We start from the raw sequence: 17009 nt of genomic DNA, 5'->3' as shown, positions 1-17009 counted from the left end.
AAAAGAACTATATGTCTTAACACACAATTTTATTTTATTTTTTTTTATTTTACATGAATAACGAGGGTTGGTTACCTGTAACATCACATTTATAATTTTGAGAATTCTTGGAGTTTGCTTTAAACTAACAGAATTTAGCTTTAGTAAAATCATTGTTAATGTGTTTTTTTTTTTGTTTTTTAAACAGATGAGTCACAACTGAGTTTTTCGTTATTTGATACTGATAGTGAACTTGACCTAATCAGAGGTAGCAAGGATGAAGAAACTGTTACAAAGCCTAGAGATTTTTCTGCAAAACGATTAGGTAACTTAAAAGTTTATCACAGTATTTTTGGAATATGTTTAAAACTGGAAAATTACTGTTTATATTATTTTGTCATCCAGATCCATTCTACATCAAAGTTTAGTTCATCTGAGTTTCACCAATATATAATACTTAAACTGAATAAGAAAGAGAAAACGTCCCCAAAAACATGACTGCTGGACCATTAGACAACAAAGTAACCTAAAAAAATTGTTATTTCTTAATAAACGAAAAACCCCCTAAATTGATGTGCAGCTAATTTTCTTCTTTTTTTTACCCAGATCAAGCAGAATCAATACCGAGTTCAATAAAGAAGGATCAACAAGCTGCAGTTACCAAATCATCTGGTCAGGAGTTACAAAAAGTTCTACCAGGTAATAACATAAATTATTCATATTAACTAAAAAGACAAGTTTTTCTTTAAATAAACAAAATTGTTTACAAACAATTTCATGCAATTGTTTAACACTTTATGTTAATATTTTTTTCTTTTTAACATGTTGAAAATGTCATGCTGTTGAATGAAAAGGAGATACACCATTCCTTCATGGAGGTTGGTTATTGCTTATTTTTAATAGACAGCATAAAATAAAATTTATTTTCTTTCCAAGAACTGCTCTACATTCAAAAAAAGATTTCAATAAATTTTAGCAATCTTTATTTATAAAATTCATCTTGGTTTTTTATTATTAAATTAAAATTTCAACTGCATTTCAAATTTATTTATTGCTGTTTATAGTTACGAACTTTATTGAAAATGGACACTTTCAGTTTTATTTTTGCTATTGCCTAATAAATGGTATGGAGCCAGATGAGGTAACTATCCTATTTTTGCATTTTACATGAATGATATAAACATTAAACAATTAATTCATATTTCAATTTTCTCATATTTATTTTTTTTAAGTTTCTCCAAGTTGACTAATTTGTTGTATGTAGTGACAGTGCATGTTCTTTGTACCTTAGGATGAATATACACCCAGTTTGTTATTTGTAGAATAATCATTATCATTCTATTTGTATACTTCTGAGTTATGTTTACCTGGGAGTGATTTTTTATAGTTTGCTGTATGATCTTGTGTATTTCTTTTACCTTCTCTTACTCAGAGAACCATAGTCGACATATAGACAGTATAGAACTTTGACTGCATGCAGTTCCACATTTGACAACAGTAAGTGGTGTGAAAGACTTAAAAATATACCATAACACAAAAAAACATTTTGTACTAATTCTACCTTACGGAAAGAAATTATCGGTAAAAAGAATTAGCAACCATCAAGATAATCTGTAGACATACAAATGTCGTAATACACAATAATTTTTTTTTCTAATTTTCAGGTAAAAAACATGAGTGGTTATATTACCTTAACATCAAGTTTGTAAATGTAGAAATCTAAGTTACATATAAAGACACATATGAACAATATATATATATATTATATGATTATATATATATATTGCAATATATATATATATATATGATTAATTATATATATATATATATATATATATATATATATATATATGATTGCTAAACAACTCTGAAAATATATTTTTCATTCACTGCCATTAAAATATTTTTTATGTAATTCTATTGGTATCCAATGGAAAATAAATTCTTAGTAAAATAAAAACATGTACTTTAGGTCTTTACTGCAGTAAATAAAGCTAAAATTCTTTAATCTAAATTCCATTTGCCTATAATTTTCCATAATAATAATTATAAAACATACTTTTGAATTAAATATCCCTTAATTAAAAAAGTGAAATTAGTTGAAAATTCCTACTTAACTTAATTATTTTTCTTTAAAAGTAAAGACTAATCAAACTAAAATACAAGTAAAATTAAATTACTTAATCAGCCAAAAGACAATTACTCCCTATAAGGGATTTAAATAATTTTAGTTTTACTTCCTAGAGTGCTTAGTGAACACCAACCACATAAAAAAATGAAATCTAGTTAGAAATTCCTTTTTACTTTAAATAAGTATGGGAAACAAACAAAAAATCACAGTGCAAAGCAAAACAAAAATAATTTTTCAATTTATTTTAAATTTTGCATTTTTGAAACCAGGACCAAATTATAAAAAAAATTACCAACAACTGTCTAAACCTAATTTCGCACCAAACTTTTAATTTTTGACTTGAATCATAATTTAACAGCCCTAAATCTAAAAATTCATTTTTAGTCTAATGTTAGTTAAAACCATTTTGCTTTCAAAAAATGTGGTCACATGGGAAAATGCTATTTGTAAAAAATAATAACTGCTTGAAATTTGTGTCTAGATAAAACCAAATAAGGAATTCAGATAAGTTTACATTAAGTAACTATTATCAAGCATATGCTGGCACGAATAAGTAATATTATTAGTTACCTTAATTTTTTTAACTAATGGAAGTAGTTCTTACTACTGTCCTAGCAAGAGAACTAAAACAAGGGAGCTGCATATCTACAAATTTGTTAATATATATGTTGAAGATGATTGAAATTGCTCTGTAAAACTATGAAATGATCAGAATTGAAGAAAGAGAATAAACCGTGTGAGATCTGCACAAGAATTGATTTTTTTTTAAAGATGAAGCATAGGATATTCAACAGTTGATTTCAGAATTAGACGTGACAGAATATGAAATGAAAATGAATATTAAAAAAGCAAATAGGCAAGCTATCTCACCAAAAAGGATAAGAGTTGTAAAACAAAGCCTGAATTATCAATAATCTAAAAACTAATGAACTATTAGGTTTAGGAGGAAATAGAAGAAAATCAACATGGTGCAAGAGACTTGGATAAGGCCAGATAACCAATTAATCATTATTGACTGTTTATATAATTACATTATAACAATCCAGTTCTTAACAATTATAATGACAGAATAAATGAAAAATCTTAATATCAAGCATTTAAATATCATTTTTCATTAAAAATCTTCCAGTCTCTATAATAAAACTGGTTAAAAATGTTGTCACAGTCTTGTCTGCATGAAATTAGAAAAACTGTCTTAGAGGTAACTGGGAGAAAATAATGAAAAAAGTACTACATCAAAGTACAGTTTATTAACAGTTCATTTTTTAAGCCTACCTAAAAAAATGTGTATCTTCTTGAATTCAGCTGGAATTACAGTGTCAACAGTTAATTTACTGGTAAATATGATTCTGATTGTAGATTGTTTTTTTATAATAAATATAATTTTGTTTTATATTTATTATTTTTTATTTTATTTATTTTTACTAAATAACAGTATAGTATTTACTGTTTTTTTTATACACATTTATTCTGAAAATGATGACTTCAAAATTATTTTGTGTACTTTATATAAGCATAAAAATATTTTTATTTTTTTAACAAATGTCTTTTCATAAATAAATGTACTGATTAAGTTGCATATATTTGAGATATACTTCCATTACAAACTCTTCTCATAATTTTTTCTTTGTGTATAATATTTTCCACCAAGTTTACAATAAAAGAAAACCCCTTCAATTTTGACTTTAACCAATTATTTTTTTTTTCTATTTATAACTTAGAATTCAGTTTACCAGTATTGTGTAGCAACATTTCTCCATTCTAACCTAAAAGCTCACTTAAGTAATATTTTATTTTCCTTAGGAAAAAATCTCATAACTAGTTTTAAAAGTTCATAATACTGATCTTTCCATTAACATTTTCTCATTTGAAATGACTAAATCTGATTTTAACTTATCCAATCTTTAGTAATCAAAAGTAATCATTATCAATCTTTGACCAAATCTTTAATAAGTGCAAAATCTCGATAAACTTTTTTTTCCTAAAATACTTTAACACTGATTCAGTGGTAAATTGATTTTTAAACAGACATAAAATAGTATTTATTATTATTTCCCTAGTAAAATTTATGTCAGTAATTAGTATACTTGATACAATTTTAATTCTCAAGAATTGTTTATGCATACAGCTGTGATTATATTTATCTTAGTACAAATAAAATACATAATAATTATCTGAAGTGAATGCTAAAAATGTATATGCAAATATATATGTATATATATATATAAAATATGAATATTTTCTCATTCTATTTCATCCATCTCAATTTCCCTATTAAAATGTATGTTTATCATATCAAAGATTTTAGAATAGAAATTAACAAAAATAAAATATTTACTTTTATTTATTTTTATATATGACTATTTTATGATACATTATTAAAATCTTGAATATTATTTATCTGATCAGCTGTGAAAATATGTGATAAATTGACATGTCATTATGTTAATGTTATGAAAAAAAATTTTTGTGTTTTTATAACCAATAGATTATAATCGTAAGTATTTGATTATACATATTATGTGTAAATTTTACTGGTTAAATATGCATTTGGTACATCATAGGTATAATAATAAAAATAAATAAATTGAAATAATACAGAAACAGAACAAAATTTAAAAGGTATTAGAACAGTAACATTTTAGTACATTATTATGATAACAAAATAAACAAATAGTTATAAATATTTGAATTAGTGGAACAGTATGATTATTTTGACATAGAATGATGATCTTACTTTTAGCTATACTAATTTTATAATGAAGCATGACTACTATGGTTTTGTAACCTGATAAATGAATTATGATGAGCGTGAACCTTACAATATACTCTGCAGACCAAATCAATTACTAAAGTAGCAGACAAGTGATTGTTATTAATAGAAAACTTATTCTTTATAAAAACTATAATATTTATTAAGCATATATTTTATTTTAGCCCCAGTCATTTTAAAACTTTTAGAGCAAGTAATCATTTCCCTAATTTTAATTAAAACGCAAAGTAAATACTAATAAAAAGACAAAGTCACTATTAGATGGAACTTTGATACCCAGTGAAACAGCATACAAGAGCAAGGCATGTTAAAAGACAATGGATGATGTTGAATCAAAATCATGCAGCAAGGTGCATTGAAATAATTTCCTACCTCTCTAAATATATAGTTTTTTTACATAACTAATCTTAAAAAAATTTTAATACCAAATAATTTATCCAAAGAGCATTCAAATGCAGATTCATTACATTAAGAGTGGATGGCTTGGATCAAATTCATAATCTGCTGCTCTCAAAATTCAAAGAAAGTCCCTATTTTCTGGAAATAAAGATAAAAAAGTAATAAAAATTTCATAAACTAAACACAAAAAAATAGAAATCATACTACAAACACATTCATCAAAGAAACAAAATTCCCCAGGTATATAAATATATAAAGTAACTGTTTGACTGCTTTTAGTTCTTTACTAGCCAAACTAGGATGGGCTAGAAATGAATACAATGAACCTATAAAAGCATTCCTAATTAGATGACTTACATAGAGAATTGATAATTACCAAAAAAATCACTGTAATATTGATCACAATATAGATATTCTGCAGACACAAAAAGGATCACATTTTGCCACAATCTGAAAAAACATAACAAATACCACTGTACTAAATTAAGCAAATGTGTTTCAGAACTCACAACCGAACACTTCCTAACTAAAAAAAAAAACCTGTAATAAATGAATTCTTAACAGGTACACTGGGATTACTGATAAATATCATAAAAATGAATGAAAATATCCAGTAATTTAAAAATAAAAATTGTAAAATTTAAATGTATTAGCGATTCATACAAAATTATTCATTAGTGTAAAATTCTTGGATTAAAGTTTTACAATTCTGATAGGTTTAAGTCAGTTAAAAATAAAAACCTTGCATTTTTTAAGTTTTTATATGAAAATATACCAAAAGATGCGTGCTTTGTCAGTTTGCCTATTTTAATATTAATTCATTAAAAAAAACAATAATTTATTTAAAAAGTAATGCTGAGTGAAAATGTAACTTTTAACTGCTGCCAATCGAAAACATGAAAGATATGCTGTATTTTATCAAAATAAATTATTAGAAAAATATTACATTTTTTAGTTTGTAATATGCAACTGTCAATGGATAAGGTTAAAAATTACTACTGGAATATCTGCAAATCATAATGCACTACTTTTACTGCATATATATTTTCTTTCTTCTTAATTGGAAGAAATCAGTAACCTATTCCGTTATACTGGTCTAGCATCCAGTTGTCTTTGATGGCTGGTTTCACGTGGGCAACTCTTTTTCGCAGTCTTTCAAGAATTTCTCGGTAAAAATATTGATTTTACAGTCTGTCCTGTAGACAAAAACTATTTATGAACAATGCCATTACTATTGAAGAAAAAATTAGCATGGTTTTGATTTGATTCATGTTGCTGCATCATAACAATGCACCTTGTCATACTGCACTCTCAATGAGTTTTTGACAAAGAAAAGCATTCCTGCAGTTCATCAACTGACTTGAGTCCCTGTGACTTTTCCTGTTCCCGACTATAAAAAAACACCATTTTTAGGCAGTAGAAAACATAAAAAAGAAAAAAATGTATCCGACCATCTGAATGATATGCTGGTTTCTGAATTCCAACACTGCTATGAAAAGTAGGAAAACTGTTTGAAGTGTTGTGTGGCTTCCCAAGGGGGAACTGTTTCGACGGTGATAAGAGTCCACGTATAATTGAATTGTAAATAAAACGTTTTTCTGAACCAGTCTCATTTCTTTATTTACAGACCACGTATGTTTGTCTTTGTGAAGCAGAAATGAAAGAAAGTATTTTACCAAATTACTGTCAGTTTGAATGAAAAGAATGTGTATTACTGGTGTTTTATTATTCAGATAATCCTTTCACTTACTTGCTAAGCACCATTCGAAAACAGTGCATTAAATTTTCAGATTCCAAAATGAATGATAACTCATTATAAAACAGGCTATTTCTAGTCTTTAATGAAGTGCTGTTTTGGAAGAAAATAATGTAACAGAATAACTTTTTTGTATAGATGAAACAATCATAAAATTTTAACATATCACATTAAAAGTAACTTTTTTTCACAACTTTTAAGATAGTGTGAACATTATTCCATTAACTTTATATTCAACTTCTGTGGTTATTATAACAAATAAATAGCATGCAATGAATTTGCAGCAAAAATTTAATTTTATGATATATAAGAACCTATTTATTAAAATCAGGCTCTAACCGTCCCAGAAACATTACATTCAAGTATTACCATTAAAGTTTACCACCTTATACAGAAGTCATATGAATTATTATATTTATGTTAACATAACACACTATTTTATTATATTATGTACTTATCTATATTTTTTTATTTAGATTTTTTTTTTACTTGATATCAAAATTCAGATTTTTAATATAATAAATATCATTAATCAATCAAAGAATATTTATTATCCAATGTAACTGTTTCATAAATAATTTGTTATTTTCTGCTTATTTATTCTGTACTTTTAATTTATGTTGCAAGTATTTTATTATGAAATTTGTTAGTTTGCAGAATGGCTTATGTGGTGGTATTCTAATCTTATAGACAGATTGATGAGATTTGTATGTAATAAATCACTATTTCTAGACACATTATCAATTATATCTTTGAGTAGAATATTCTTGTTTGAAAATTTATGACAAACATACATCAGCATTTGTCATAAATGCAGCACTATATATAAACATAAAATCATTAATTTAATTAATTTGCTTTTCATTTATATTATTATTAATAACATAATTACTTAAACAAGAAATAATATTAATAATAGGATCAAAACGTAATCAAATATCTCCCAAATAATGGATAAACTTGACTAAAATACAATCATGCTTGAACAACACATGGCCTGGAAGATCATGGAAAAATAAAGGAAATATTGATTATAACATTAAATTTCAAAATTAATAAATACCAGAATAGTTACAGTTTACATCATTGCAAATAGTACAGTCAAGTTGTATTTTTATTTGAAAATCCTTACTTACCGATTGATGTTTTTTTCCATATGTTAGGGGTGATGAGGGAAGCTTAACTCCAGATTTTTAACATCCCCTACCACAGATTTTAGAAAAACTCAAAAAGTTTTTGAAAAGCGTTTTTCTCTGAATCTGCATTTTAGAGAAAAGTTTTTCAACAAAAAATGTAGAGGACATTTCGTCTACAATTAATGTCTTTGAAGTTATGCGGTATAATTTGAAATTGAAATACTAGGTGGCGCTGAAGTTGTAAAAAACGTGTTTTTTCGGTTTTTTCACCGGAAAAAATTGTTTTTCGTGGGTATTGCATTTGGAAAAGTTGTTAATCTCAAAAAAACAGACAACTTTTATTCAAACAATTTTCTTGTACGACTTAGCATTCCAGAGTTATAGCGGTACAATGGCAACGCAGCGGTCCTATTGTTACTGTAGCCGGGGAGACCGGCATTGTTCAGCGGCTAGACGGTTTCGAACGCGTGCCCAATTCACAACATTTTCACACTTTCACAAGCTACAGCTCCAAAACGGTAAATCGTAAAAGATAATTATTTAAATAAAAGTAGTCTGTTTTTTTGAGATTAACAACTTTTTCAAATGCAATACAGACGAAAAACAATTTTTTCCGTTGAAAAAACCGAAAAAACACGTTTTTTTACAACTTCAGCGCCACCTAGTATTTCAATTTCAAATTATACCGCATAACTTCAAAGACATTAATTGTAGACGAAATGTCCTCTACATTTTTTGTTGAAAAACTTTTCTCTAAAATGCATAGATTCAGAGAAAAACGCATTTCAAAAACTTTTTGAGTTATTCAAAAATGTATGGGGGGATGTAAAAATTTGGAGTTAAACTTCCCTCATCACCCCTAACGCATGGACAAAAGATCAATCGGTAGGTAAGGATTTTCAAATACAGCCTATTTTGATGAAAAATTGCCTGTACTAAAACGTTTTTGTTTAATATAATGCAAACACAGCTCCTACTCTAATTTATTAATTACAAATATCAATACCTACAGTTTATAAGTATCAATTTTTTTTTTAAATTTATTTATTTGCCACATTTTACAGCATTATTAAACATTCAATAATTAACAATACATTATAACAGAGAAGAAAATAATATTAAAAATAATTTCTTTGACAATTTGGGTGTTGCCAGCAATGCAAAGATTGAGTGCCATCAAGTATAGTTCATTTTTATACAGTAAATCATGTAAATGGATAATATCATTAACATAAATATTGCATCAATAATATAAATAAATAATAGAGATAATATTATATTAGCACAGTGCATAAAATTATTATCTCTGCAAATACATACATCTTGCAAAGAGTTAATTTAGTGTTGAGAAAATATTGTTATGAAGAAAATTATGACAGATAAGCCACTTAATATAATTACAAAACAGAACACATCTAATGAAATTATGTTTTCGTTCTTATACAATCTTCAGTCTGATTTTTAATATTAAAAGTTTTAAAACAATTAACTTTGTTATTAAAGCAGTAAGACAAGCTTAAGAATGTAAACAGTTATAGTCAACAAACAGTTTGGAATTTCTTCTAATATTGCACTGATTTAAATTGCTGTGTCCATTAACTATTAATCATTCATTATATTATATTTGAATTTAAAATGTAAATATTATATATTTATTTTTTAATCCATTACACCGTCATTAATAATATAACACAATTCTCCAACTTCCATGATGTTCGTCTTACTGGAAGATTGTTCGTTCAAGTCTTAATCAGGCATGACATTTTTTATATACTAAATCTATCAATTAGAATACAATTGGCATCAGCCTGTTGTACTGGGGAAAGTAACGGGTTAAATTATTGTTAACAATAACTAAATTATTTACTTAGATGTTACTTAATGCTTGTTAAACAATTAGATGTTCATCTTATAAGATCTATGATTTACTAACCAGTAAAATTTAAAATTTCAAAAGATTATCTTGTATAAAAAATAATAGAATTGAGTCATGGTTGTTTTATTTATTCTATAACAAAACATATTCTGTAACCAATGGCTGGAATGAGAATTAATACCAAACAAAAATGTTCAGTTTTATTTGATGCATTCACTTTGTGAAAGGAATGCACTCTGATTTTGGGATTATGCAAAAACTGAACTTTTGGAACTTGGTCATATCTTTTTTTTTACACATTGAGTATTTTCATAGACTTGCCTCTTTATATCGTACATTTTGTAGTACATTTCCATTTTTGTTAAATAAAATAGTTAAACAGATACAATTTGGAAAAAACTGTTTCCTCCTTCACTGACAGGTACAAAACACACAGTTCACAAATTGTCCAGAAATTTTGTTTAATTTCAGCTTGATAAAACGTTTAGATAGGTTTCTAGTGACTTAATTTGTAATCAGATTTTCCAAAGTCCATTAATTTAACTGAATAAGATAATTTCTTCCACCCATTATTAGGAGTATAATAATTAAACTTTTAATTATTGTAATATTGTATATGACAATTTTGCAGCGGAATAAACAGATTTTTGCTGAGGACACTGAATTTATACTACATTCATTAAATTTTTTATGCTTGTATTATGTTTATTTAACATTCAGGATGGCTGAAGGAGCAGAAGTTGTATTTCATGGCTTTGTTTATTTATATATTAACAGTTTCGAATAAGGGGTTCCAATTACTGCACCAAAATTTTGTGCTAGTCTCATTAATTTATGAAGAAGTACCTATTCAATAAGTAATACTCTAGGTCCTGCTCACAGATCTTGGTTATGTATTCTGCCTTAAAAGTTTCAGCTAGGTTATTAGGAGTTCACTTCCTAAAGACACTAATTAATTATTCCACCTCAGTCAGTAAAAAACACATTACATTTTAAAATCACATTACTTTATTATTAAAACTGTTATTCTTTTTAACATGTATTTCATATTCAGATTTATGTTTTTCAGCTTTCCTTTATTGTATTATTTATATTTATTTTTCTTTAATGTCACCTACATTGTGTATTGTGTTTTCTTTTATATATATATTTTCATAATGCATATAAATATTTAATTGCATTACCGCAGGTCTTGAAAGACCTTCAAGTAAGTAAAGTCTAAATAAAGTAAAAATTAATTAGTCATTTTAACAATACCTCAGTTATTTAAATTTTGTTGTTTGCTTTGTATCACTTACCATTAGCTTTGTGTCATGTTAAATACTTGTTGGGGGGGGGGGGAACAGAACAATAATTAAATTTTATGGTGATTATGTTTTATAGTATTTTTATGTATTTATTATTTCTTTACAAATTATATTTCTATATCATGAAATTATGTAGACCATCTGTTATTCACCAACGTTTAAATACTTTAAATTAAAGGTGATGTTATGTAAATTATAACATTTTCAAAAAAATTTAATATACAAATTGAACATAGCCTTATTACTTTATTCTCATCCGCACTGTTTAATAATGAAAAAGTTGATTTTCATGTCGGCAGAATACAGATCATTTTTATGCAATTGAAGAGATTTCAAGCAGCAATTTCCACAAAATAAGAAAAAATTTTAAAGCAATTTTTAATTTTTCACATGACATCTGAAATATTATTCATTATAGTTTATGTAGTAAAAGTTATATCAATGGTGTGTTCCTGAGTAACTGACAGAGGTTCGGTAGAAAAATCATCCCTCAGTTGGCTCTTCTGCTTTAATAAACAAATGATTATTCTTGTAATTTCTGGGAATGAAACAAAGGAATTCAATTACTCTTTCGTTTTTCTAAGACAAACACCTACTAAATAAAGTCAAACCATTCTAAGATATCCACAGTCAAAATATTTAAGACATAGACCAACCCGGAGAAAATTGTAGTAACTTGTGCTTTTGTGAATAGAATGCTCCTGACAGTTACCAGTATTAACAGCAATTACTACTACTCCCTAACAAGAAACCCTTAAAGTAAAATCAAAAGCTGTAATGCAAAGAGTTTACATATAAACTAAACATGTAGGTTATTGTTTGAAAATACCACACCATCTATTGCTAATTTATATGAAACTTTTAGAGAGTTAAAAATTAACTAGCTTATAGCCTCTACCTGATAATCTATCTCTTTATAATTAGAAAAAAATTCTTTCATAATTGTGAAATAGCTTGGGAATAGCTTGCCAACAGCCAAATTGGCTATTGGCAAGCTATTCCAGCCAAATAATATCAAATATGAATGAAAAAATATCTACATCATCAACAAGATCTTGTCTTTTACCAGTAGGATTTTGATTCAAAACAAGTCAAATTCAAATTCAAATTCTTTTATTTCTTTCACTTTTACAAAATTAATAATTAATGGAGTAATCCTAATACTAATTATAATTGTACTCTAAGGTTATCTTTTCATAGTCTAGAACCAATATTAATATGATTTATAATCGGAAGTGAGTTTTGTAAAAGATGAAAGATAAGGTATCCACAAGGGTCATGCCTGTTTTGTGGCACCATCCCTTTTATATTAATCTGTTTAGTTAGAGTAAGGGGACAAAAAGGAAGCAGTTTTATCTTATATAGGTGAATTAGGTTGGTTCAATTCATGATTTACTCTGGTGGAAACTTATCTTTTCTGCAGTTAAGTGTAGAGAAGATCAATCGTCATCAAATATTTATGTATACCAATAAAACTTTCATCCAGTGCTACCCATTAAGTTATATATGTAAAAAATCTATTACTATGTTAAGTCTTAAGTAGAAAAAACAAATGAGTTGCCAATTGAGTGTAAGGCTGTATCATTTATTAATTTCAAAATGTTTCAATAAAATTAATTAATAAATAATAATAAAATTACAGGAGTCATGAACCTTATACATATATACTGACTTTTCCCTTGTGCAGAAGTGAAATAAAACTTGCATCCAATAAGATCACAAACTACTGTTATTGTGTAGTATAGCTTCTTAAGTCCACTACTCTCTAAAAATTTGCATGATAAAATTTATCAGCTGATAAATCTGCATGTGTATATTGAAATATGTTATTATTTCTAATTTTATAATTTTTAGAGGTTGATTAGTAAAAATGATTCGTGTAATTTAAAGAATATATCTCATGACAGTTTCTTGAAACATTTTTATCTGTTCATTATGATGAGTTCATGAATTCATTGTTCTATGTTTAGTACAGTATTTACATAATGAACAGTGATATCTCTGTATATTATATCCCTGTATGTATATACACCAAAGATGAAGGTATATCTATTTTTATGTAAGCTTATTGGTGCTATCTAATCCAGTGTGCATCAATAATAATTATAAATAATTACAATTATGGGTAATTTACAGCTAAAAAAAAGGAAAAAAATATAACTTAAGTGTTTGCTTACACTGATTCTTTTCCAGTAATAATAATGATACTTAATAGATTATTTAGCTGAAACTCCAAATCACTATTAGCAAAATCTTGTTTACTGTTTACTTGTGTAATGTTATAGAATCTTTTGGTAAATATAATTTAAAAACTGTATTCTTTTTATTACAGACTTAACAAAGACTGATGAGAGAAGAGGGGTTAGTGAAAAAGATGAACCAAAAATATTACGGTTTTTGGAACCACAGAAAAGTCAAGGTAAATAAAGTTTTTCAAGTGATAGATAAAATTTGTTTTAATATTTAAAACAACATACTGAAAAATGGCAGCTCAGACTCATAGTCAATCTTCTATTGTAGTGATCTGGATTAATAGTTTAGTTCCATGACAGGCTAAATACAACATACCTGTTAATAATAATTATTAAAAACTCATTCTTGATTCTTCCTGAGATAGATTAATTTGTATGACTTTCTGGAAGACTCCAGATATTTAAAACTGGGTTATTAATTTTTCTACTTAAGTCTTTTAAAGATATATCAATAATAAATGGTCATCTGTGATAAATCATTTTTACCAGTAATATATGACAATAATTGTCATATGTGATAATATATTAAACTTTCACATCCTGCGACTGTTCATATTAGCTTTAATTTATACACATTCTACTATATAACTTTATCTGGTAAGAAATGGTTTAAACATTTTGCTTATTTTTTAACATTAGAAGTCTTGATTTGATAAGTAAGCTACAGCATTTAGTATATTACTGGGTTCCTGAGTTTGTCAATACTTAATAAAATTACATCCTTTACTACATGCTCTACAATATTTTGTTTTGAAAGAAATATATTTTTCACTAATCTGTGCCAGATATTTCATTGTTCTGAGTTTTTCAGTTTAGTTATAGGCCAACAAAGGTACGATATTAGAAAATGTAAGAAGTTAAGAAACTGGTATGTAGTGTTTTATGAATCATTAGATATGTTTGTATATGTGTGTCAGTTATAAATGACTTCCTATGCATTAAAAACATGTCTATCTCTTTTGGATAAAATAAGGTCAAGGAATTTAAATGATTTGTTTCCATATTCTGCAATGAAATGTAAATTTGTTGGTGTTTAACATTTGACGGATGTGAGGTATATATGACATTGTCATATTTCTTTTGATATTGTTAACAATGCATTGTCAGGCCATACTTTGTTTGCATATTTCTCACTGCATAATATACAACTTTTAAAACTGTTATAAAAATATTTTTTACTAGGAGACCAGTAGTAGGTTGACACTAACACCACCAAACTAACACTAACACCAAAATTTTACAAATCTTTTAGAAGAGATTTATCACTTTCAAAACAACAAAGTACATATCATGTAGCTAACTATTTAAGCAGTGACAAGTACAGCAACCCATGAGTACCAAAGTTCAAGGAACATTCTGGCACTACAAACAATAGAATCAACTTTATAAACCACTCTTCAGAAACAGAAATACATATTTTAACAGTTCACACAAATTTTACATTGGAACATAAACTAAGATCATAACTTATTTGACGTCACAAAATTTATAAACACACTAAATTCACAAGGAATAATGAACAAACTTAGCATGGATATTGTCTGCTTACATGTTAAAGGGGTTTAGTAAGCTTTCTTATGGACGCTAATATCAACATTAACGGTTAGTATTATTATTTACAGTAACTCCACCTAAAAACATATTGATTATTAGTTCCAAAAAGCACTGTGAAAGAAAAAATTCCAACAATCTAAAATTGAAGTTCATAAATTTTAATAATCTTAATACAGGTACAAAATTCTAAATGTGAACATCGTAGATCAATTTAAATTTTGAATTTTGGTATCAAAAAGTATTCTACATTTTAGAAAATCAATGACTATCAATCTTATCTATACCAACAAACTTGATATAAATTCTCAGCTTTTAAAGCCATGGCTCAGAGACAACTCTACACAGCTTTATCACCAGTACACTACGTTCACCAAGCACAATGCTCAAAAAAATCAGATCTATTCCAAATTTACTTCAATTTGGTGATAATTTAAAAAAAGAAAATAACTACGTACATTAATTTACTAACATAATATCTACATTACATACCATGACAACAGCTTTTGCCATCATCACCACAGAACTCCACCCAGCCAGATATTCATCAGCCCCTCATTAGTTTAAAAGTGCTGGGTAGTGAGTAGTGAGTTTGTTATTGCAAAGAAACTATAATCACAGGAAGATAATCAGAACTTTTCCATATGAACTTCTAAAGTAAATGTTTGTACAACCTACATAGTAGAAACACGCAGCTCTCATAAAGAAGAATCCTAATAAATCCTTTACAACTAACCTGGGATTGAATTGAGCACATAAAAGCTTTCTTCAGTATTTCAGAACTGTTGATGTCATTATGAGTCCTAGATTCCATGAATCCTATCAGTAAAATTCCCTTACATAAAACAAAATAGAAATCTTAATTTTTAAATAATGCTTGCTTGAATTTTTTAGGTTAATAGGTGAATAAGTATTCATTAACTGTTTGGTCTCACAAACTAATCTACGTTGTTTCCCCAGTCATAATTCCTAGTTATTCACTATCCTTTGATTATAGCACTCAAGAATTCTCAAAGTCATGGATATTTTTTGAATTCTGTACACATTAATCAGTTGTTTTGGTACTTACCCTGCTCACTACATACGGAAACCCAATCTGTCTGCCATGATCTTGTAAAGAATTGTTTTCAAAATTTATGGAAATTCAAATGAAAGTTTAGAAATTGTAAAATATAATGTAGTTGATTAATCAACTGCTGGAATTCCAACACTAAACAGATGGATTGGTGCTGAGAACATAACAAAGTTACTGCTATGATAACAAGCTTATTTTCAGCAACAAATCAAAAGTCAATTTATGAACAGCCATCATACATAAAATTAACTGCCTAACTGTGCAAAACTAACACTAGGTAAACTTCAATCAGCATCAAACATAGATCCAATGACAAAAAAATTACTATGTAACAGTAACATTATCTACTACCTAGACATATTACATATTACATATTACAACCCACCAGGTTGGTCTAGTGGTGAACGTGTCTTCCCAAATCAACTGATTTGGAAGCCGAGAGTTCTAGCATTTAATTTCTAGTAAAGTCAGCTATTTTTACACGGATTTGAATACTAGATTGTGGATATCGGTGTACTTTGGTGGTTGGGTTTTAATTAACCACATATCTCAGGAATGGTCAAGGTGAGACTGTACAAGACTACACTTCATACTCACACATATCATCCTCATTCATCCTAAGTATTATCTGAAAGGTAGTTACCGGAGGCTAAACAGGAAAAAGAAAAAAAGACATATTACATATATAATTATTATATATGTAATAATACATTATTTTTCTTTTTTATATATAAAAAGAAAATCATATCTTAACGTGTTGAACATAAAACATAT

This window comes from Lycorma delicatula, chromosome 1 (assembly GCF_047948215.1).
Source record: "Lycorma delicatula isolate Av1 chromosome 1, ASM4794821v1, whole genome shotgun sequence".
NCBI lineage: Eukaryota > Metazoa > Arthropoda > Insecta > Hemiptera > Fulgoridae > Lycorma > Lycorma delicatula.
The sequence above is the reverse complement of the archived record's forward strand: the minus strand, read 5'-3'. Positions refer to the sequence as shown.